Raw genomic sequence first — 23978 nt, forward strand, 5'->3', positions numbered from 1 at the left:
ATCAGATCAGGAAGTCATGGGCGCTGAGGCCAGGGGGAGTTCACAGGGGTAGATGACAAGATGCCCTGCCCAACACTCACCTCTGCCCGGTCCAGCCGACCAACGTCAGCTCCAGGGAAACTCAGCCACCAGCGAGACCACCCAGAATGCTTCTCTCAACTGTCTCTGTGTTTCTTTTGTAGCACAAAACCCACCACACCTAAGTACTTACTGGTCCAGGTTTATCCTCTCCACATCATAGCCCCTGGGCAGGGACCCACCCTCTGGCATCTCCCTGCTTCACACCCCTAATTCTGCCACGGGCATGAACACACCCTCACCCTTCAGAACAGCTTCCTCCAGCCCTTGCATGTTAACCTGACATAATCCCCAAGATATGGCTGTGGAGAAAGGCAGAAGTGACAGCCAATCACCGCCCCCCCCAACTCCAACCCCGCCCTCCCCTGCAGACTCAGAGTCTGTCCCAGGCAAATCAGGGAGGTGGCACCCCAGCAAGCTGGCACAGGGTGATACCATGAGCCTGGGGGGATCTTAAACTGCATTTAAAAAGTGAAAGGTAAAATTCACTTTAGTGATGTATTTTATTTAACCCAGTACAGTCAAAATGTCATCATTTTAACAGGCAATCAATATTGAGAAGGCAGTAATGAGATGTTTTGTATTACCCCTTCATCCAAGTCTTTGAAGTCTGTGTGTTTTTAGCTCTCATGGCTACTTAGTTTTCAAGGTCTGAGGCATCGCACATTGGACCGTCAGCTCTGCCGTTTGGTTACTTGTGTAATGTTTGTGGCAGATGAAAGCTTCTGATCACCCTGACTGGGAGACACTACAGACCCAGGAATCACTCAGCCATGACAGCCTGATGGAAGCAGGGTCAAGTGTGGTGCGCTGGAGGCAGACACAGGATGGGTGAACACAAGACCTCTGGGTCCCTGGTCCTTGCCTGTCTTTTGAAGCTCAGGGTGAAGACAGACAAACCATGAAAAATTTCAGCACATTAATGAGGAGCAAGTTCTCAGAATTGGAGGCCAGCAGAGGCAGGGAGGGACCCTGGATAGACCACTAACCCAGCCCCCTCTCCTGCAGCTGGAGCTCAGGGAGACGTGAGCCCACAGAGGGTACAGACTCGGAGACCTGAGATGCGTGGCCCTGACCTCCTGTCCCCTCTCCCCAGGAGGACTTGGAGCCTCTTCCAGAGGGAAGGAGAGAGGCCCTGTGGGGAGCAGCTCCCAGCCACCCTTACCTGGGCTCTGGGTGCCAGCCTGCAGGACAAGTCCCAAAAGCCCTTAAGTCCCACGAGGTGGCTTTTATCCTGCCCTCAGCCCCGCCCCGTTGGTGAGGCAGGAGCTCCTAGGAGGATGGGAAAAAAGATCCTGCCTCTTGCCTGTGCCTGGAGATGGGGGGCTTTTCACCCATGACTCAGACTCTGTGCAAGCCAGGAAGGCAGAAGCAGCCAGGAGAGTGGTCTGGGACGGGCGCTGCAGGCCCAGGGGAGAGTGCACTGCTGCCCACGGCTGCTGGCCAGGCCCCAAGTGCGGAGAGGAGCCAGAGACTGTGGCTGCCTCCTTCTTTTTCTTATTTTCAGAGACTGGAAGCCGGGACTTGACCAGCCCCCACACTGAAAGAAGCAGTGCAAGTCCACGGTGAAGAGCCACCCACGTGCAGAGCAGTGAGGAGGGAGGACAGAGAATCCAAATTCAGGCCAAGGGTCAAGGACACACACAGTTCCTGGAAAATGACTGCTCTGCCAAGTGGCAGAAGGAGCTGCTTCTGTACCAACTGGACAGACATCCTGTCCACAGGCACAGGCCCAGCCAGGAAGGAGAGGGGACCAGTGGGAACCCCGTGTCTGGCCAGGAAGAGGGAGGTGGAGGCCACTGAAGGGAACTTGGGGGAAAGCCCTTTAAAAGGAAACGGCCCAGATATGCACTCTTCCTTCCTACCTGGAATGAAGATGAAATGGCAAGGGGGGGAGCAGCCTTCTTGAGACCAGTAGGTCACAACCAGGAGGACAGAAGCTGTGGACTGAGGAGTCAGAGTCCTGAGTCCCTGTGGCTCCATGGAGCTACCACCCCTGCTGTGGACTGTCTTACTATTAACAGGAGAAACACTGACCTGTGCTGATTTCTTAGAGCACCTGCGCAGGGGCTGAAGCTGCTCCCAGCAGATGTGGAAGTCTGGGGCAAAGGTGATTAAAGGGTAGATCTTGAGACTGTTACAAATTAACCTGATCAGTTTACGACTCTCCAGCGGTTCATGAATGTGGCTCTGGCTTCTGCACTCCCATTTCAATCCTGTCTACACTTGAACAGGGAGCTGTGGAGGCCGTGCCCAGAATGCACTGGGTTCTCACGCTACCCTTCTGAGCACACACACCCGTGTTCTCTTGGCCTCACGTGTCCTTTCGCAGCATAAATGCCCAATGACAGATGGTCCTCTCGGGGACAGTTGCATCATGGGTCCTGATGTCCCCACAGTGTTGGGAGGAGAGCAGAGGCTTGTGGTTAGAACAGGAGAGCTCACCCACCAGGGCCCAGCTGGGCACACAGCACCCTGGTCCCAGTCATGCTGACCAGGACTGGGATCCATCCACGGCTGGAGGCTGGTCACCCAAGCAACTGCCTCCCCAGCCCCTCACTGGAGCCCCAGGGCCCCCTTCACCCTGCAACCCCGCCCCCAAGGACAGGAGCCCCAGCCCCAGTCTCTGGGCAACACTTTACAACTTCTGCCACTTGCACAGGTTTTTGACTCTAAAAAGTCAAATGCAAGAAAACAATGTCTCAGACACCCTTGTACCCACATCGCCAGGTCGCAGGGCGGGGTCTGAGACAGACCCCAAGTCCAAAAGGGCAGCTCCAGGGACCCGAACTATCAGCCTCGGACAGGCTACCGTTCACACAGACACATGTGCACATGCAGACACGCGTGCAAACACAGACACGCACACCCAGCCTCCGGCTCCTCACCTGCAGGAGGATGGCTGGTGCAGGCGCCCCCAAGGCCCTGGACCCCAGAGCCTGTGACTCCCCCCACCAGGGTCACAGGTGGTGTCTGAAGACAGGGTTGAGATAAGAGGCTCCTGCCAGGCCAAACCCAATCCTGGTGAAACACAACCGCCCTGGGCCACCCTCCTGGCCCAGGCATGTTCCCACACATTCCAGCTCGGAGCACAAGGCAGGATTAGCACCGTGCCCTCCCCACATCTCCCATGGCACTCAGCTGCGGCTGGGGGCTGGCGCACTGCACACCTGCCTCCCACCTTCCCTCCTCCTCCACACATGCGTGTGCACCACACGCATGCCCACAGATACATCCCACATGTGTGTGCATCATGTGCATCCCACATGCACACACACACACGTGTACCCATACGTACCCCACACGTGTGCACCACACATGTGCGCGCGCACATGGGTGAACCGCACACACCCACAGATGCATCCCACACATGCATCCCCACACATGCACCCACTCACCCCCCTGCAAGCCAAGCTGCTCTCTGCCCAGTGCTGCCACCCAGCCCACCCCTTCCCGACCTTCACTAGAGTCCCCCGCCAACCTGAGTCAGCTGGGGCCTCCCTGTCCAGCAAAGGCTGTGACCATGCCAGGCATCTGCTGGGGGCCCCAATGAACCGAGAACAAATCCCCTACCCCCTGGCTGCTGGGCCTGCCGTCCACACACCCCCCACTCCCCACCAGCTGCACTGTGTCCACCAGCTGTCCCTCCATCCGTCTGACCCTCCTCCAGCCCACTCCTGCTGGGGCCCACTGTCCCCTGCTGCCCCCCTGGGAGGGGCTGTCTGTTCTCCCGCAGCATTCACCCCACCTGCCACCCTGCCACACCCCCAGTCAGGCTCCTGTCAGCAACTGTCACCTGGCATTTTGGTGTTCATCTGTTTATTGCTGTCGCCTCAGCCCCCATCCCACCACTGCCCACTGGAATGCAACCCTGGAAGCTGGGAAGGACCCCTAGAAATTGGCAAAGGACAGAGGGTCCCAACGTGGGTCTTTAGCATATTTCATGTTTCTCTGTGTCACCTCCCCCAGGAGCCTCTGACCCCCCAGGAGCCTCTGCCCTCACCAAACAGAGGTCTGCAGGCTGCTCGCCCACCCCTGACCCGAGCAGCACAAGGGACGTGACTGGCCCTTTCCTGCAGTTAGCGACTGTTGAATAAGATCTCAGCTGAACCTGTTTCCAGGCTCAGTGCTTCACCCTCCCCACTGGGCGCCTGACCTCTGGCTGGGACGGCCCGACCTAGGGGGCCTGGGCAGGTCCACGGTCATGGTGGCCAGGTTCTCTCCAAGCTGACAAACCCCAGTGGACACCAACGGCCCATACCCACAGAGCAGCAGACCCTCCCAGCAGCCACCGGAGCCCAGACCAGGGCCTGTTCCGCAACCACTGACAGGCAGGTTCTTTATAAGCAACCTGACTTCTAAGACAGACAACACATGTCGCTGGTTACAGCATTTTTCCAGTGCATATGAAGTACCTACAGCAGAGAGAAAACATCCAGATGGTCCTCCCTGGCCCCCAGCTCACTGGCACCAGCCACCAATGCTCCCTCCTTCCTCCGACTTCAGCTCCTCACACCCAGATCCTGGGGGAAGGATTCTGGTTTCACCTCAAACAAAGAAGCCAACTTTCTCACAATGACCCACCAAGTGTTCGTTAAACCTTCACGAGAGCGGCATCAAGACACAGAGGTATCCTCACACCTGCACCTTCTGCTGACCTCCCAGGATGTCCCCCCACCCCGCCCCGTGCTCTGGGACGTTCCCCACCACATCCACCCAGCACTGTGGCTCTGGGACATGCCTACCTCCCCCGATACCCACTGGCCCATCCTGAGACTCCAGAGGTCGGGAAACGATAGGCAAGATCCCTGGAGACTCACTCAGAGAACCAACCACCTGGGGCCAGTTACTGATAAACAGAAGCACAGCCGACAACTGAAAAAAGCTGTCAAGGTGCCAAACAGTGGAGCTGCTGCAAGGTCCTTCACCGCCCCAATAAAGCCAAGTTCCTGGTGTCCCCGGCATCCCTGAGCCCCACCCTCACAGAGGAAGCCACACACACACACACACACACACACACGCATAAGCCAGAGCAGGAGCTGCCACAGGAAGGGCCCTGTGCTCGGGGGTGTGCGAAGCAGGAGTGTGGTGGCTGTGGTTGGTGACCAGCAGGGACTTATGCACCCGCTGGGCTGCTGCAATAACTGTCAGCATCTATGGCAGAGAAGGAAGGGGATAAAAAGGCCAGCTGACGGTCCTGGGAGGCCAGGGGCGGGGAGTGAGGAGCAGGTGGGGAGCGCCACAGCTGGGGCCCAAGTGCCCTGCTGCCCACTCCAGTGTCACCCCTGGGGCTCCCTATCCCTCATTTGCAGATGATGCCCAGAGCCTGTCTGGTCACAGCAGGGACTCTGAGAGGGCACAAGGGCAAACACCCGGCATGGCACCGCATGTGCCAGAGAGCGGGCGTGAAAACACCGTGTGCCCAAATCCTGGTCCTCAGGTTTTCACATTATTTGAAACATCCCAGAGTCAGAAGGATGGGTACCATGGGGAGGAGTGAGTTGAACAGGTTCAACATGCAAAATTCAAGAGCAGGCGGGAAAGCAAAGGAGAAGGATGGTAACGAGATGATTATGAGCAGGAAGTCCAAGCTCGTCAGTGATGGCGACAAGCATACACAGCAGTCTACAGGTCCAGTCGCGTGCTAGAACACAGGAGATAAGCAAAGCTAAGACACAGTACCACAGAAAGACAGAAACTGCAGGCAAAGGAAAGACACACAAACACCCACAGGAAGAACGCTGGCCTGAGAGAGTAAGATCGAGACACAGACTAGGAGCCGAGAGAGGTCCTGGAGCCGTGAAGAGGGTTGGCACATGGGGACAGGTGGCTCTGTGCCCAAGCCTGTGCCTGTGACAGGACTGGAGGCCGTGCCCGGGCCACCAGAAGGCCCAGCGAGGGGCTGCGATGTGCTGCAGGGGACAGAGGAGTCCGAGCACAGGGGGCTGACCTGACAAGACACGCTGTGCGCTCAACAACCAGGCAGGGCAGGGGAGGGTGTGGAGGAGGCGTGGCAGAAGCAGGGTGACCCCATCACTCCACGAGCAGCAGCAGGTACACCGAGGCGGCCCGGGTGTGCAGGGCGGTCGGGAGCAGGTGCCAGGGAAGGGAACGGCGCGGGGAGGGAGGCCACAGGGCATCTTACTGTCGCTCTCAGGAGAAAAACAATAGACATTATCTGAAAGGAGGGGACTCTGGATCTGACATAAATCTGCTCACACTAGGTAACCACTAATGCCAAGAGCACTTTCCTGACTGTCAGGTCAGCATCACCAAACACAAAACGAGATACTAGAAAGGCCAAGAACAGACACCACGAAGAGAACAGGGGAATGTGTCTGTGTATGCGTACCACTCCATCCGTATTCACCCCCCAAATACACAGAATACTGACGGCATTAATCCAAACGCATGGGTCAGGTCAGCACAAAGGGATGAAGACCACTTACACAATGGGAAGCATTTTCTTGCGAGCAGCACTGAATCATACACATTCCCATCATATTACCGTATGTAAAATAGGTAGCCAGCGGGGAGTTGCTGTACGAAGCAGGGGACCCAAATCTGGTGCCCTGTGACAATTTAGAGGAGTGGGATGGCGAGGGGGGCTCAAGAGGGAGGACACATACGTATACCTATGGCTGACTCATGTTGATGTATGGCAGAAATTAACACAATATTGAAGTTATTCTCCAATTAAAAATAAAATTTTTCAAAAGTTCAGCCCTGCTAGGTGTAAGAGAATAGTTCAACCAAAACAGTGCAGCAGGATTGAAAACAATGAATAAATATACATGAGGAATGCTCAAAAAATAGGGTCCAAAATCTTGATATTGGAGAAGAAAATGTCAGGCAAGTGAAATTAAATGACACAAAGCAGGACTATTTATAATGCTAGAAACTAAAATTCTCAAGGGAGATGTAAGTTTAGCTCTACAGACCAAGCAATGCAGCTTCACGTTTCAGGAAGCAGAAATCACGGGGATACCACAGAAACAAATCAAAGCATCTCCTGGTAATAGGAGATGTCAGTACATTGCTCTGAATCCAGGAAAGAATAGTGTTTCAGAACCAAGAGAGACCTCAGATGATGCCGCCCGTTGATGTGCAGCTGGAGGACAAGCAGCCAGGCCTGTACTTGATAAGACAGGACGCACTTTCTCTCAGCTGCTTACAGAAGCGTTCACAAACAGTGCCCATGAATTAAGCAATGAAGACATTTTCAACCAATCCTAAACAGGAAGTAAGATGCAAACAATATTGCCTAGAAATGAATAACAAAATCAGGAAACAGAAAAGGCCTGCTCCCTTGCCCCAAAATGTCAGTGTTCTCCCCTGACAAGTTACTCTCCAGGAAAAGTAGAGACCCCAACTGCAAAATTCCTAGAAAACACAATGAAAACGAAAGCAGTACTTAAGAGAAAAATTTATCACATTAAATACTTTAAATCTTTAGAAATGAGAACATGAAAATAAGAGAGTTAAGCCTCCAATTCAGAAAGTTAGAAGAAAATTAAAAAGTAACTGAAGGAATTAATAAAAGTAAAAGCAAAAATGAGTTAGGAAAAAAGTATTCTAATTAATGACTAAAGCTTAAAAGCTGGTTTTGGAAAAAAATCAATAAAACAGGTAAGTTCCCTATAGCAAGAAAAATAAACTAAAGAAAGGCAGAACGCACAAAGAATGCACAAAGAATGAGAATAACCGTCAAAAGAAAATAGAGTTTTAAAAAAATCATGGAAATAACTGTACATCTCTATGCAAATAAACTTGAAAACTTGGGTGACATAAAGAATTTTCTAAGAGAAAATTTTTTTTTTCTTTATAAAAACAGTGACCACAGAAAAGACAGAAAGTCTGAGCAGACCTAATTTTATAGAATTAAAAATTAATGAAAGATACCAAACCCAGATGGCTCAGAAGAGAATTTTACCAACCCTGTAAGATCAAATTGTCTTAACATAATCTAACCTTCTCCAGAACACAGAGAAGGAAATTTCCAAGTGCCTTTTTATGAAGGAAGTGTGACCCTGAATTCACAATGTGAGAATGAACACAGAAAAAGGGGAATTTGTCTAAACAACGGTTCTCAGGAGTGATCTGGGAAGCCCAGGGGACCCTAAGACCCTGTCGTGGGATCAGACTCATCTGTTTTCCAAGCACATTCTTGGTAAAGCGGAGTTTTCGTCACTAGCTCCACCAAACTGCACAGTAAAGCGAACTGAATGCAGAGCCAGATAGTTCAGTCCAGTCGCTCGGCCCTGTCTGGCTCTTTGCGACTCCATGGAGAGTAGCACACCAGGCCTCCCTGTCCTTCACCATCTGCAGATACTTCAGGGGTCTCCTATTGGGTCATATGCTTGAGAGATCTACTACATTGTAGTAATATAAATTTACAAATAGCTGAGGAAAGAAGAGAAGCAAAGGCAAAGGAGAAAGAGAAAGGTATACCCAACTGAACACAGAGTTCCAGAGAATAGCAAGGAGAGATAAAAAGGCCTTCTTCAATGAACAATGCCAAAAAGAAGAACACAATAGAATGGGAAAGGCTAGAGATCTCTTCAAGAAAACTGGAGGTAACAAGGGCACATTTCATGCAAGGATGGGCCTGATAAAGGACAGGAACAGTAAGGACCTAACGGGAGCAGAAGAGGTTAAGAAGAGGTGGCAAAAAAGTACACAGAAGAACTATACAAAAAAGGTCTTGATGACCCAAATAACCACGATGGTGTGATCACTCACCTGGTGCCAGACATCCTTAAGTGCGAGGTCAAGTGGGCCTTAGGAAGCAACACTGCGAACAAAGCTAGTGGAGGCGATGGGATTCCGGCTGAGCTGTTTCAAACCCTAAAAGATGATGCTGTGAAAGTGCTGCACTCAATATGCCAGCAAATTTGGAAAACTCAGCAGTGGCCACAGGACTGGAAAAGGTCTGTTTTCATTCCAATCTTAAAGAAGGGCAATGCCAAAGAATGTTCAAATTACCATATAATTGTGCTCATTTCACATGCTAGCAAACTAATACTCAAAATTCTCCAGGCCAGACTTCAATAGTACGCAAAACAAGAACTTCCAGATGTTCAAGCTGGATTTAGAAAAGGCAGAGAAACCAGAGATCAAATTGCCAACATCGGCTGGTTCATCGAAAAAGCAAGAGAAACATCTACTTCTGCTTCACTGATTGTGCTAAAGCCTCTGACTGTGTGGAACATAACAAACAGTTGAAAAATTTTAAAGGAAAGGGGCTTCCCTGGTGGCTCAGATTGTAAAGAGTCTACCTGCAATGCGGGTGACTTGGGTTCGATCCCTGGGTCCAGAAGAGCCCCTGGAGAAGGAAATGGCAACTCGCTCCAGTATTCTTGCCTGGAAAATTCCATAGGAGAAGACTGGCAGGCTACAGTCCATGGGGTCATGAAGAGTCGTACACAACTGAGCAACTTCCCTTTACCTATCTCCTGAGAAACCTGTATGCAGGTCAAGAAGCAACATTCAGATCCAGACATATTACAATGGACTGGTTCAAAATTGGGAAATGAGTATGTTAAGGCTGTATGTTGTCACCCTGCTTATCTAACTTCTATGCAGAGTACATCATCTGAAATTTCAGGCTGGATGAATCCCAAGCTGAAATCAAGATTGCTGGGGGAAATATCAACAACTTAAGATATGTAGATAATACCACTCTAAGGGCAGAAAGTGAAGAGGGACCAAAGAGCCTCTTGATGAAAGTGAAAGAGGAGAGTGGAAAAAAAAAGTGGCTTAAAATTTAACATTCAAAAAACAGAGATCATGGCATCCAGTCCCATCACTTCATGGCAAAGAGAAGGGGAAAAAGTGGAAGCAGTGACAAGATTTTATTTTCTTGGGCTCCAAAATCACTGTGAATAGTCACTGCAGCCATGAAACTAAAAGACCCGTGCTCCTTGGAAGGAAAGCTATGACAAACCTGGACAGCATATTAGAAAGCAGAGACACTGCTTTGCCAACAAAAGTCCATATAGTCAAAGTCATGGTGTTCCAGCAGTCACGTATGGATGTGAGAGTTGGATCATAAAGAAGGCTGAGTACTAAAGAATTGATACATTCAAATTGTGGTGCTGAAGAAAACTCTTGAGAGTTCCCTGTACTGCAAGGAAATCAAACCAGTCAATCCTAAAGGAAACCAACCCTGAATATTCATTAGAAGGATTGATGCGGAAGCTGCAATACTTTGGCCACCTGATGCAAAGAGTTGACTCACTGGAAAAGACCCTGATGCTGGGAAAGATTGAGGGGAGGAGGAGAAAGGGCCAACAGAGGATAAGATGGCCGGATTGCATCACCGACTTGATGGACATGGGTTTGAGCAAACTCCAGGAGATAGCAGAGGACACAGGAGCCTGGCGTGCTGCAGTCCACGGGGTCACAAAGAGTCAGACACAACTTAGCGACTGAACACCACCACCAACAAGGAATATATAAAACAACATCTCTCTCCTCATTATATTTTTTTTCAGTTTTGGAAAATGTTGTTTTTCAGGGTCCAACTCTTTGTGACCCCATAGACTGCAGCACACCAGGTTTCTTTGTCCTTCACTATCTCCTGGAGTTTGCTCAAATATAGTTTTTATTAAAAAATATTCTTTATGTTAACATGTAATGGGTTTATTGCTGCTCTTTTAAGTGAATGAATCATTAAATAAAATTTTTAAATGTTCTGTGCTACTGTGGCATTGCTGACATTTGGGACCTCTGTCATAGGGCTGCTGTGGGGCTGTTCTGTGCATCACAGGACATCTGCCTTCTACCCACGAGACACCCGTAGAAACACCCAACACACCAGCGGTGTCAACCAAAAACCTCTCCTGACATCACCAAATGTACCCCTGTGTAGAGGAAGGATCACCCTCAGCTGAGAACAACGGAAGTTATACCTTACAAAAGCAAGGGCTTTATATGGTCCCCAGTAATCTTTTAAGAGTGTAAAGAGACCAAAACTTTGAGAACCATTACTCCTTACTTATGAAAATAAATACAAAACTTCCTTTAAAAATTAGCAAACAGAATCTCACAGCACATTAAAAAGACAACATGGCAGGACCCAGCGGGGTCTGCTCCAAGAATGCAAGGACGGTCTGACGGTTTGCTGTTGCTGTTTTGTTGCTAAGTTGTGTCTGACTCTTTGCAACCCCATGGACTGTAGCCTACCAGGCTCCTCTATCCATGGCCTGTTACTTAACAGGTCAATCAGATGTGTGAACACAGACATATGCAATAAATATATCTTAGCAAACTGATTTCATCATGTAGTTAACGGAAACAAAACGTCATGACCAAGTTTGGTTTATGGCAGGACACAGGACGATCTACCATAGAAATTCAATTGATCTAATCATTGTCAATAGAGACTAAAAAAGAAAAAACATGATTATGTCATGAGCTTCAGGAAAAGCCCCCGATGACAGTGCCATCCATGACTGTTTAGGGACGTCCACCCTTGAGGCCCCTAATCCTCAGAGAGCTCACTGCAGCCTCCGTGATGAGACAAGGAAAGAAGTAACAGAAATCAGGGTGAAAAAGAAGGAAACCAGCTTTCCTTCTTTTTAGACAATCATAACCCGTAGGTGATATGATTGTCTACAAAATCCAAGAAGCTCTTAAGGCAAGTTATCTGTGATAGCGAGGGATAGGTGGGCAGCTGGGCAGGGCCTCCCTCCTCCCGGGTCTCCTTGCAGCCAGTGGTTCCCTTGAGAGAAGCTCACTTTGCTGGGGGACTGGGAGGACAGCAAAGCAGCGCTGAAGCTGAGAAGGGGCCACAGGTGGACAACGCAACCGGCACTCACAGGCCAGCCTCTGTCTAGCACCCACCTGCCTTGGCCCTGGGGTCCCTGTGCTTCCAAGGACATGCTTCTGAATGTAAATTAACACACAAGCCAGCGGGAGACTGGACTGAACTGCAGGTTCAGTTCAGACTGGTTCAGGCAGGCCGGAACCGAGTGTGGAAAGGCAGCTCCAGACCGGACGCCCGTCCCTGGGGCAGCCAGACCCCTTGGAGCAGAGTGAGCTATGTGGGTGCTCAGGCTCCGAGAGGGCTCCAGAGGACTCTCTAGCCTCGGCTCTGTTCACCAGGAGACAAGGGGCTGTCAGGCAGACGGTGTCTCGGGGACACGGGGCCTCGTGGTGGGGCAGAGTCAGACCAAGGCCTCCGCCTGCTTGTGCCTCTGCTGTGCTTGCTCTTTACGTGCTGGAAGGACACGGCTCTGTTACTGGACTCTGGTGACCAGCTGAACGTAACCACGTGTGCACATACCCTTACATGTGTCCCAACGAGAGGAACACAGTGTGGAATGTTCCAAAAAACAGACGCTCCTGGGTGGCAAGGGAATCCGGCCTAGGCCACTGTTCTTGCAGAGCCTACCCCACCCCACCCCCAACCTACAAACAGCACCAGCCAGGGGCTCTACACGGGCAGGGGGCAAAGTCTACCTTCCAGCAGGGGGGCGGCCTGGGCCAGGCAGGGCCGCTCACACTGATGCAGTGTCCGAGAGGGTGAGCCTTGCTCTCTGCCAATTGTGCCCACTGCGCTCACCCGACCCCCTTCACCCAGCCCCTGAACAGAAGGATGAGCATGCCAGTTACACTTTCTGAGAAGACACACATATCTCAGGTCATGAAAGCACACTCTGGGTCTAGGAAACTGAAAACCAGAGCCAGGCATCACACTCTGGAATCATCAGCCAGACTTCTTACAAAGCTTGTGTGTGTGTGTGCGCACGTGTGCACATGTTTGTACGTACACGTACGTCCAATCACGTTCTTTAGAACATGCATGAAAGAGGAGGCTACGTCTTTTTAAACAAGGTAGGTATGTGTATGCTAAAAGACCCCAAGCAGGTTAAAATCAAGTCCCACAGACAGACGTCATGACACATAAATGTTTTCAGAAACTGCATAAGTGTTCTCATGTGTATGTTGACAAGTTCTGGAAGGATAAAGCACAAACCATTTACAGTGGCGGCTCCCTCCAGAAAAAAAAAGGTGGGATTTGGGATGGAGGAAAGAATGAAATTTTGATTACTTATTAGGTTTGGTTCTGTGTTTAATTTTTACAAGCATACATCACTTCTTTAATTAAAATGTAAATATTAACAAAAAGTTATCTGCTTGTTTATAAAGCTCCAATCTTCTGTCTTTGCAACCATTACAAGGCCTAATCAATTAGACTGAACCCGAATAAGATTGTGTTTAAGGGAAAAAGCTTGCCCTGCAGGACACCAGCCTCCTCCAGACACAACTTGGCCGGTCAAAGTCTGAGCCCTTTGCGAGTCCCCTCGTGTCTCCTTTAGAACAAAGAGGACCTGTCCCCAAACATGGCCGAGTGGGGGGGCCTCCCACCTTATCTGCCCTTGCAGCCCCTCCCTCTGTACCCCAACCCCCCCACCCCCACCCCAGACTGAGTTCTGAGATCCACGTGGGCCATGGGAGCAGGCAGGGAACGGCATTGTTTCAGCATCAGTACCTAAGAAAGACTAAAGAAAACCTTCTAATCACCTTAAAACTTGTAAGCAAAGCTAATGGAAAACTCGTAGGAGCTAAAACTGCAGTAAGCTACGTAGGAGAGATGTTGTGTTTGTTTTACCATTCATCAGTGGGCGGGGCAGGGGTGCAGAGCCAGTGACCACCATTGTGCCTGGGGCCGTGTGGCAGGCGGGGTGCTTCTCATGACCACTCAGGCCCCAGGGCCCGAGAATCCACGCAGCCAAGGTCTGAGCGTGCTCCCGGCTTCCCGCAGGGCTGGGCCAGGACGCCATGACCAGCACCAGAGTCCACCAGGGCATGGGAGCAGGAGCGGCAGGGACAGGACCACACACCCCTGCCCTCAGAGCAAAGCAATCATCGTGATCCTGTGTCCTTCTCAAAAAACACAGGTAAGACTCGCTGTTCACAGATGGGAAGAGGATTGAATGATGAGGGGTTTTTTAAGTGCTCAGCTAGGAGCCGACTTGCAGGAAAACAGAGGTAAGAGTGACTGATGAGCCCCCTGCTCCCACCCTTGTCCACCTGCCTCCTCTCTCCACTCATCACACCAGCACACCGTGGTCTGTAACTGCCATTTCTCTGATGACTAAGTCGCACATCTTTTCAGATGTTTATCATTATTAGACACTCGGGTACCTTTTGAGAGGTGCCGGTTCAAGTCATAAACAGACGATTTGCTTTAACTTTCAGCACTGATGAGTACCAGCTTATTGTGGTGGGGGGGTGGGGGCGGGGGGTGCTGTATCTTTCCTGTTTCTAAAAACTGTTCCGTTGTATGCAGGTAACTGAACGTTGTTTCTTCTTGTAAATGCTGAGTTAATCTTGTTGGGTGCTTGGTTATCAGTCTGATCTGGGAATTGTCCAGTAGCTGAAGAGCACTGAGTCTCTGACTGGCTGCTCCTCTTCCCGCTCCTGTTCCCAGCCCTCAATGGCTACAGAACTTGAGGCCCCGTACCCAGAAACAGGGAGACCAAATTGACTTCCATCTCTGACCTCCCCAGTTCTGTCCTTCCGGGAAAGGCCTGGCTGATGACGGGTGCCGTTGGCCACTCTCCCCCAGAAACAAAGCAGTGCTGACGACACACGGCTGCCGTGCACAGAGCAATGTGCTTCGCTGATCAGAAAGCTCTTGGTGCCCCCCACAGCCCTGCTGGACTCCTTTAGGAAAATCAACCAGCAATGCGTTAAGGCCCAACTGTGCCCACTCCGTCCCTTCAGTGTCACTGAGGCTGGGCCAGTGAGCCTGGCTCTCCAAGCAAGGAACTTCTGTGTCTGCCAATGGAGCCAGGTCCAGAGGACTGGGGTGGGACCCTGTCTGGCTGGGACTGCTCCAGGGGACAGAAATAAACACACGCACACACACAACCGCACATGTGCGCACACACGCGGCTAAAGCATCAGGCACCTCCCTCTCTGGACTCACCGAGGCCCAGGGTCAGCAGGGTCAGCGGGAGAATCGTCCTCGGAGGTTTCTAACTTCAAGGCCTGAAAGTGAAAGACACAACACAGGGGAGTCAGGCAGGATTAGAAAAACGCCAGCGAACGAACTACATGCTGTTACCCTGATCAAAAAAGTGCACGTCAGGGAGGCGGACGGTTATGAATGAACTGATTTCCTGATGAACTGAACCGTCCGCTAACTGAGGCAAACACCAGGGACACAGCCTCGCGGGGCCTTTCCGAGAGCTGCTACTATCCTCTGCCTTCTAAGGAGGCCTGACAGATGGCCCATAAATGAACATACCCAGAGAGAGGCAGAGCGCACACCCCAGGAAGGGCTGCAAAGCAATTTCAACCTCCGTGGGGGGCTGGCAGGAGCAGCGGAAGGTGGGCTGCCTCCTGCCTCGGAAGAGGAGCAGAACAGCCTTCAGGTCTCTGGCCTCTGGGCGATGAGGCTCCAGCTCCCAGGACAATGACCGTGCTGACCTCAGCAGCTCTAACCTTCCTCCAAACCCACTAACCCTGCAGACGGGCTCGTCTCCAGGTCAGCCCAGCCCTCCTCCAGCTTGTGATCAAGGAAGCCGAAACCAGGCCTACTGGCTAAGTTTAGTCCTTGTTTTTGTGTGTTTGTTTTAAACTACAGGTAAGAGTCACCATTTAAATCATTGTGCTGTGTCCAGCTTGGTGGCCTGAAGAGCATTCACACCGTTGGGCTGCTCTCAGCACCATCCATTCACAGACTTTGTCCATCTTCCCACACTGAACCTCTGCCCCATCACTCGCTCACTGCCCTCCCCCTCCCCAGCCTCTGGCCCTGCCATCCTGCCTGCAGTCCCTGGGACTTGACTCCTCTAGGGACCTCACGTAAGTGGATCACTCCAGTGTTTGTCCTTCCGTGTCTGACTTATGTCATGGAGCATCCTGTCCTCAAGGTTCACTCATGTCGTAGCATGTGTCAGATTTTGTTTTATGCTAAGTTGCTTTAGTCGTGTCCGACTCTTTGCGGCCCCAAGGACAGTAGCCCTCCAGGCTCCTCTGTCCATCGGATTCTCCAGGCAAGAATACTGCAGTGGCATAGTTTTCTTCTGCTTGGGATTTGTGGATCTTCTTGAAAATCAGTTTTCATCAAATTTGCAAAATTTTAGCCATTTTTTCCCAAATATTTTTCATCATACATCCTTTTCAATTTCCTATTTTTATCCTTCTTTATGGTTACACTGATGATGTTTGTTTGTTTGTTTTTTCCTGCCTCTTTCCTATGTTTCATTTTAGAAAGTTTCTGGTGCTATGTCTTCAAGAATACTGATCTTGTGTCTGCAGTGTCTGACCCACTATGAACCCACCCAGTGCAGGGCTTTCCTCTCGAGGAGACTTGGGTATTTTTTTATACCATTCATTTTCTCCTCATCTTGTGCATAGTTTCTCTGTGTCACTGAACACATGGGCCATATTTATAACAGACATTTTTAACATCCTTCTATCCTGATTCTACCATCTGGATAGCGTGGATCCACCTGGATCTGTTTCTAATTGATTTTTCTCAACTTCTGGGTTACATTTTCCCACCTGTTTGCACGACGAATACTTTCTGCCTGGTTACTAGACACTGTGAACGTGGCGTGTTGGGGGCTGAGTTTGCTGTCATCCCTCAAATATTGTCAGCCTCATTAGTGGATGTCGTTAACTTACTCAGGAGTTGTTCAACTCTCTCCAGGCTTCCTTCAAGGCTTTGTGTCTATGGGTCCTGAGCAGGCTCACGTCTGGGGAGGAGACTACGGCCTTTGAGGACCCTGCTCGATGCCCTTTGAACTGTGAGGTCTTTCCACCTGGCTGCTGAGTATGCGACTTCACTCACAGCCCATGTGAACTGAGGAAACAGTGATACCCACACTCTTCCAGGTCCCCTGACCTTGGGGGCATCCCCCACACATGCGATGGTCAACACAGTCTAAGCGCGGGATGGGGGTTCTCAGCTTCCTAGAGCTCCTGATTCATGCACTCCTATCCTCTCCAGCATTTCCCCCACAGATTCCAGCCTCCCTGGAGCCCGGGTCGCCAGGCTCCGCCTCCACCACCCTCCCTGTGCTCAGCTGGCAGCTGCAGGGGATGAGCTGAAGGGGGCGCCCCTCCTGTGGGGTCACTGTCCAGCACTCCTGCCGTGCGGTGTTTGATGTTACAACCTTACATGCTTCTGTTTGGTTTTTCCTGCTGTTCAACACAGGATGTAAGATCTGATCCAGGTCACCCCATCATGGCTAGAAGGGGATGTTGGGATCCCGCATTTGCATTCCATTTCTCACTCATCCAAGTGGGCACCACTGCATTTAGTTGAGAGGCGCTGACCATATCAGAGGCAGAGGCTGCAGCTGTATAGAACGGTGACGCTCACGACGTCTGGAGAGATGACTGGCGACTCTCCTGCACCCAGGCAGATGGAGGGGTGGTCCAGGTGGGTGACAGCAAAGGCAGGAGGGTGCGGTCAGAACCAGCGGCAGGGGGCAGGACCTCCCCACTCACTGTTCCTGCTCGAGAGCATCACTGGCACTCAGGTACTGGCCGTACAGCCTCAGAGCTCTCTCTACCTTCTAGTACAAGCCCCTAGTCAAATGAGTTATTTGCATATTTTCTCTCATCTTGTGGGTTGTCTTTTCACTTTCTTGATGGCATTCTTTGAAGCACAAAGACTTTTAATTTTGATGTTAAAAGCCAGAGAAAAAGTCAGATCATCTGCAAAGAAGAGATAGCCTGACAACGGTTTGTTAGCAAACAAAGGACGCCAGAGGCCAGCACACAATGTCGTACTGAAAGGACCCAACAGCCAACCTGGATTCTACAATCGGCAAGCCCATCTCCAGAGCAGCAGGGAAACCCAAACAAAAGTGGGGAAAGCTTGCCACCTCAGAACCTGATGAAAGGCATTTCTAACGCATGTACACTTGAACAGGAACAAGTGAGCTCAGATGGAATGTCAGAGATGCAAAAAGAATAAAGAGCAAAGAAAGAGGCAGGTATGTCTACAAATCTAAATAAGACTAATACTGAGGCTACAGCGGCAAAGACTAGTGGGTTAAAAAAGTTAAGTATACAATAACACTCGGAAGGGGTAGTGGGGTGATCTCAGGTCCTTGGGTTACCCCCAAGAGTAAAGTACAAGTTAGTTTTAGACATTTGATAAGTTAGAATGTTGTAATTTCTGGAAAACCATCAAAGGTGCAGAAAAAGTCTATAACTTCCTGGTGGTAGAGGTAAAAAAAAAAAAACAAACAACGGATCAATAACCAACTCAAAAAAAAGGAGAAGGAAAGAAAAAAGAAACACCGCACAGATAAAATAGTAAAGTATAAGATGGTGGATTTAAACTCACATCCATCTGTAATTACATTTACAACGGCTCTGGTTAAAAAATTCTTAACTGTCAGAATTTTTTAAAAAAGAATATCAAACTTCAATTTAAAATACCATGTTAAAAAAACTACTTTAATTATATTGGGTTGGCCAGAAAGTTTGTTTGGGTTTTTCCGTAAGATGTTACAGAAAAACCCAAATGAACTTTCTGGCTGACCCAACATGCATGTGTTTACAAGGTACATCTAAGACTTAAAAATAAAAAAGAGTTAAAAATAAAAGAACAGAAGGAGTACACAAGACAAATACGAGCCAGAGGCTCAGCCACACGAATCTCAGACCAAGCCGACTTGCTGGCAAGACGCACTGGTGGGGACAGACGATCACTCCATGTGACACACACGTCAGGCGTGAAGAAGATGCCACGGTTTTAACCTGTGTCACTCATAACACAGCCCCAAACACACAAAACAAAAACTGAGAGAAATGCAAGAATCAGTAGGCAAATCCACGGTGATGACTGAAGATTCTAACAGACCCACTCTCTGTATTTGGTAAAATAGATAAAATAAATGACTGAAGATACAAGAGTTGGCAAACATGTTCTGGAAAGGGCCAAAGAGTAAATATTTTAGATTTTTCAGGGCAAATGGTCTCTATTGAAGCTATTCAACCAAGTCATGGTGCAAAAACAGCCACAGCAACACATAAACCAAGGGAGTGGATGTGATCCCGTAAGCATTTATCTCTAGGGGCTGCCCTGTAAGTCCAGTACTTGAGGCTCTGTGCTTCCACTGCAGAGGCCGCAGGCTTGATTCCTGGTAATTAGGGAACCATGATCCCACATGCCATGTGGCATGACCAAAAAATAAAAGTTAAAGCAAAAAAAAAGAATTTATTTCTAGAAATAGGTGGCAAGCCAGATTAAGCCTACGGGCTATACTTTTGCAAAGACCTAATATAGGAGGTTTAAACAACACGATTAATGAACCTACCAAAACTAATCTCACCAATCACAGAATACAATCTTTTCAAAGATGCACAGAGCATTTCTAAAATGTGACCATAATGCTAGCCATAAAACAGGTCTTAACAAATTTCAAAAGACAGGCATCAATCAGAGTATATTCTTTGACCAAAATTTACTGATGCAAAAGAAAAAGGTAACAAAAAAGACACTGGGGAAAATTCTCATACACTTAGACAGTCCATCAACAGAAGAATGGATAAAGAAGATGCAGTGCCGATACACGATGGGATCTCAGCCACAAAAAGGAACAGAACTGTACAACCTGCAGAGATGTAGATGGACCTAGAGACCGTCAGAGTGAAGGAAGTCAGAAAGAGAAAAACACTGTTAACGTATCACTTCTGGAATTTAGAAAAATGATACTGATGAACGTTTTTGCAAAGCAGAAATAGAGATGACGATGCAGAGAATGGTTGCATATGGATGTATGGATACCAAGGAAGGAAAGAGAGTGTGGGGTGAATTGGGAGACTGGGATTGATGCACATACACTATTGATATTATGTATAAAACAGATAACTAATGAGAACCTACTGTTAAGCACTGGGAACTCTACTCAGTGCTCTGTGGTGACCTAAATTGGAAGGAAACCCAAAAAAGGGGATATATGGAATGAGGTTCGTGACATTGTACAGGAGACAGTGATCAAGACCATCCCCATGGAAAAGAAATGCAAAAAAGCAAAATGGCTGTCTGGGGAGGCCTTACAAATAGCTGTGAAAAGAAGAGAAGTGAAAAGCAAAGGAGAAAAGGAAAGATATAAGCATCTGAATGCAGAGTTCCAAGAACAGCAAGAAGAGATAAGAAAGCCTTCTTCAGAGATCAGTGCAAAGAAATAGAGGAAAACAACAGAATGGGAAAGACTAGAGATCTCTTCAAGAAAATCAGAGATACCAAAGGAACATTTCATGCAAAGATGGGCTCGATAAAGGACAGAAATGGTAGGGACCTAACAGAAGCAGAAGACATTAAGAAGAAATGGCAAGAATACACAGAACTGTACAAAAAAGATCTTCACGACCCAGATAATCACGATGGTGTGATCACTGACCTAGAGCCAGACATCCTGGAATGTGAAGTCAAGTGGGCCTTAGAAAGCATCACTACAAACAAAGCTAGTGGAGGTGATGGAATTCCAGTTGAGCTATTCCAAATCCTGAAAGATGATGCTGTGAAAGTGCTGCACTCAATATGCCAGCAAATTTGGAAAACTCAGCAGTGGCCATAGGACTGGAAAAGGTCAGTTTTCATTCCAATCCCAAAGAAAGGCAATGCCAAAGAACGCTCAAACTACTGCACAATTGCACTCATCTCACACGCTAGTAAAGTAATGCTCAACATTCTCCAAGCCAGGCTTCAGCAATACGTGAACCATGAATTTCCTGATGTTCAAGCTGGTTTTAGAAAAGGCAGAGGAACCAGAGATCAAATTGCTAACATCCGCTGGATCATGGAAAAAGCAAGAGAGTTCCAGAAAAACATCTATTTCTGCTTTATTGACTATGCCAAAGCCTTTGACTGTGTGGATCACAATAAACTGTGGGAAATTCTGAAAGAGATGGGAATACCAGACCACCTGACCTGCCTCTTAGAAATTTGTATTCAGGTCAGGAAGCAACAGTTAGAACTGGACATGGAACAACAGACTGGTTCCAAATAGGAAAAGGAGTACGTCAAGGATGTATATTGTCACCCTGCTTATTTAACTTCTATGCAGAGTACATCATGAGAAATGCTGGACTGGAAGAAACACAAGCTGGAATCAAGATTGCCGGGAGAAATATCAATAACCTCAGATATGCAGATGACACCACCCTTATGGCAGAAAGTGAAGAGGAACTCAAAAGCCTCTTATTGAAAGTGAAAGTGGAGAGTGAAAAAGTTGGCTTAAAGCTCAACATTCAGAAAACGAAGATCATGGCATCTGGTCCCATCACTTCATGGGAAATAGATGGGGAAACATGGAAACAGTGTCAGACTTTATTTTTCTGGGCTCCAAAATCACTGCAGATGGTGACTGCAGCCATGAAATTAAAAGACCTTTCTCCTTGGAAGGAAAGTTATGACCAACCTAGATAGGATATTCAAAAGCAGAGACATTACTTTGCCAACAAAGGTCCGTCTAGTCAAGGCTATGGTTTTTCCAGTGGTCATGTATGGATGTGAGAGTTGGACTGTGAAGAAGGCTGAGCGCCGAAGAATTGATGTTTTTGAACTGTGGTGTTGGAGAAGACTCTTGAGAGTCCCTTGGACTGCAAGGAGATCCAACCAGTCCATTCTGAATGAGATCAGCCCTGGGATTTCTTTGGAAGGACTGATGCTAAAGCTGAAACTCCAGTCCTTTGGCCACCTCATGCGAAGAGTTGACTCATTGGAAAAGACTCTGATGCTGGGAGGGATTGGGGGCAGGAGGAGAAGGGGACGACAGAGGATGAGATGGCTGGATGGCATCACTGACTCGATGGACGTGAGTCTCAGTGAACTCTGGGAGTTGGTGTTGGACAGGGAGGCCTGGTGTGCTGTGATCCATGGGGTCGCAGAGAGTCGGACATGACTGAGCAACTGATCTGATCTGATAACTGGTTCATTCTGCTGTACAGCAGAAACTAATACAACATTGTAAAGCAACTGTACTCCAACAAAAATTAATTTTAAAAAAGTTATTAATTAAAAAATCAATTAAGATACTATATTAGACAAATCTGTTGAATCAAATAGTAGCAAAACATGTCATTTTGCAACTTTAGGCTGCAGCTAAAAGTTCTTAAAGGGATCAAAGGTTATACTTTAGGGGAGAAATTTTCAGAAGGCTGAAAACAGATGACATAAAACATGTTAGAAAAACAAAGTAAATTAAGAGGAAGGCAGGAAATAACTTAGAAAGCAGAAATTAATGAAATGAAAAACATGCAAAAACCCACAAAAGTGGGTCTTTGAAAGGATGAGTAAAATTGGCTGTGTTTTGGCAAGAGAATCAGGACACAGTGAGAGCCTGTGTGGACAGCGTCAGGACAGAGAGGCAGGCGCAAGCAGACGCTGCGGGATCTTTCCAGAGGGAATCGGGAGCCGCTTCTGAGCAGCTCCGGATGTGCAAACACAGCTAATGGGACAGATTCATAGGAATAACAGCTGACCACCAAATCCTGAAGGAGCTACAGAAAACCGAAAGTGCAGCATAGTCCTTAAACCCCTGAAGCATTAGTCACAAGCCACCCCAGGAACCCTGGACACCAGGGCCCCTGCCTGTGCCCTCGCCTCGGGGGACTGCCACCCTCGCAGATGCCCAGCACCCGCGGGCAGGCCTGGTTGGAGCCTTCTCAAACTGGCTTGTGTGAGAAACTGGCAGCCACAAGTGGAGAAGATATTTAACTGAAAGCGTTTACTCGAGAACCAAGTGTGAACTCAGAGAGGCAACCTGAGCGCACTGGAGACAGAGCGGGTTGTGCGTGAGCGTGGTGTCCGGACACTGGAAGCTCCTGCCTGGGTCTGAGCCACACCCCATGGGGCCCCTCTGCAGGGGTGCCGGGGGACACTGTCCAGACCCCAGTCCCGCTTCCACGCCCAGAACCGGGTCCGGACAAATCCTTGATCTGAAGACCAGAGCTCCCATTCCAACAAGGTCTCTGGGGCTGAAGGTTATGTTTGTGAAGGCATCACAGAGCATCATTGTTAGCCAATTGTTAAGGGGCACAGGGGAGCTAGGGGAGGGACATAAGAGTTAAAATGTACAATAAGCAGCTGCTGCCGATCCAGGCCAGGCCAGCACTCAAGGTCAGCCCTGGATGACCCAGAGCTCAGCCCAGGCACAGGTATGTGTGTGTCACACACACACACACACACAGAGCAATAAATGAAACTGCTGAGACAGGGAGATAATCCCTTCTGAGCCCACTAGAGTCCCTGAGAACAAAGCAGGACAGGCCCAGTTCACCCAAAACCAGAAACTGAACCCATGGCATAGATAGCTCAGTTGGTAAAGAATCCTGCAATGCAGGAAACCCCGGTTTGATTCCGGGTCGGGAAGATCCACCGGGGAAGGGATAGGCTACCCACTCCAGTATTCTTGGGCTTCCCTTGTGGCTCAGAGACTGAACTCACGGCATAAACAGTTGGGGTCCCTGCAGAGCCCCCGCTTGGTCTCCCCAAGACTCACAAAAACAGCTTCATGCCCTGAGGAGCAGCCTCGGAGCCACACAAGGATGGATGGGCGAGGCGCCCTGCCCGCACTAGGTGCACAGCCGGCAGTTGCCCCCCTGGGGCAGGCCGCCAGCACTTCTGATGCCCTCGGGGGTGCTTTAGAGGAAAACAAAGCTCCTTGTGATGTGCTGAGCCATGAAAAGATCCAGCACCAGGGTGAGGGGGGTTGTCAAGCTGGCACGGAAGCCAGCACTTCTGAGATGGACAGACCAGCACCCGGGCTGCCCACAGCCTGGTGGGCAGTGGCCTCTCCCATGTTCCAGAAAAGGGCCGAACACAGCAGGATGTGGCTTCTGCAGAAACAGGACCCACCAGCCTCTTGCTTGGCATCTGAGGGGCAGAGGGGAGAAGCATCGGGTGAGAGATGGTT

General features: G+C 49.3%; 1 protein-coding gene across 3 annotated transcripts in view; it reads right to left on the minus strand.

The window, feature by feature from the left end:
• The window catches only part of AGPAT3 (1-acylglycerol-3-phosphate O-acyltransferase 3), an 85986-nt gene that overhangs the window by 46296 nt on the left and 15712 nt on the right, over positions 1–23978 (minus strand). For all 3 annotated transcript variants that reach the window (XM_086333066.1, XM_086333151.1, XM_086333245.1), the window contains exon 2: positions 15020–15081. The gene's annotated coding sequence lies outside the window, so the exon portion shown is untranslated. The remainder of the gene's footprint in view (positions 1–15019; positions 15082–23978) is intronic.

The sequence above is a fragment of the Bos grunniens genome, chromosome 1 (genome assembly GCF_055505025.1).
Source record: "Bos grunniens cultivar Pamir isolate PY7600 chromosome 1, Bosgru_T2T1.0, whole genome shotgun sequence".
NCBI lineage: Eukaryota > Metazoa > Chordata > Mammalia > Artiodactyla > Bovidae > Bos > Bos grunniens.